The sequence below is a fragment of the Arachis hypogaea genome, chromosome 1, assembly GCF_003086295.3.
Source record: "Arachis hypogaea cultivar Tifrunner chromosome 1, arahy.Tifrunner.gnm2.J5K5, whole genome shotgun sequence".
Lineage (NCBI taxonomy): Eukaryota > Viridiplantae > Streptophyta > Magnoliopsida > Fabales > Fabaceae > Arachis > Arachis hypogaea.
This window is the reverse complement of record NC_092036.1, coordinates 29,146,905-29,148,030: the sequence shown is the minus strand read 5'-3', so window position 1 is coordinate 29,148,030 and position 1,126 is coordinate 29,146,905. Positions and strand designations below refer to the sequence as shown.

Genomic DNA, 1,126 nt, shown 5'->3' with positions numbered 1-1,126 from the left:
AAATTCGGCCATGTTGATGGCCTTACACTCTCCTTTTGGATTCTCTTTTGTATTGCTTGGAAGAGTACTAGGAGGGAGTTCAGTAACTTTCTTACTCAGCTGACCCACTTGTGCCTCCAAGTTTCTAATGGAGGACCTTGTTTTAGTCATGAAACTTTGAGTGGTTTTGATTAGATCAGAGACCATGGTTGCTAAGTCAGAGTGCCTCTGCTTAGAATTCTCTGTCTGTTGCTGAGAAGATGATGGAAAAGGCTTGCCATTGCTAAACCTGTTTCTTCCACCATTGTTGTTGTTGAAACCTTGTTGAGGTCTCTGTTGATCCTTCCATGAGAGATTTGGATGATTTCTCCATCAAGGATTATAGGGGTTTCCATAGGGTTCTCCCATGTAATTCAGATGAAGCGTCCTTAGTACTGTCTGGTGCAGCTTGCATTCCAGACAGACTTTGAGAAATCATATTGACTTGCTGAGTTAATATTTTGTTTTGAGCCAATATGGCATTCAGAGTATCAATCTCAAGAACTCCTTTCTTCTGATTCGTCCCATTGTTCACAGGATTCCTTTCAGAAGTGTACATGAATTGGTTATTTGCAACCATTTCGATGAGTTCTTGAGCTTCTGCAGGCGTTTTCTTCAGATGAAGAGATCCTCCGGCAGAGCTGTCCAATGACATCTTGGACAGTTCAGACAGACCATCATAGAAGATACCTATGATGCTCCATTCAGAAAGCATGTCAGAAGGATATTTTCTGATCAATTGTTTGTATCTTTCCCAAGCTTCATAGAGGGATTCACCTTCCTTCTGTCTGAAGGTTTGGATTTCCACTCTAAGCTTACTCAATTTTTGAGGTGGAAAGAACTTTGCCAGGAAGGCATTGACTAGCGTTTCCCAAGAGTTCAGGCTTTCTTTAGGTTGTGAGTCCAACCATATTCTAGCTCTGTCTCTTACAGCAAAAGGGAATAGCATAAGCCTGTAGACCTCAGGGTCAACCCCATTGGTCTTGACAGTGTCACAGATTTGCAAGAACTCAGCTAAAAACTAATGAGGATCTTCCAATGGAAGTCCATGAAACTTGCAATTCTGTTGCATTAGAGAAACTAATTGAGGCTTAAGCTCAAAGTTGTT

The 1,126-nt window shown here is 41.5% G+C and overlaps 1 non-coding gene across 1 annotated transcript; it reads left to right on the top strand.

The window, feature by feature from the left end:
* Window positions 1-727: 727 nt before the first annotated feature.
* Window positions 728-835, top strand: LOC112715822 (small nucleolar RNA R71). The gene has a single exon (XR_003159999.1). It is a non-coding gene; the product is annotated as a small nucleolar RNA R71 (small nucleolar RNA).
* The last annotated feature ends 291 nt before the right edge of the window (window positions 836-1,126 follow it).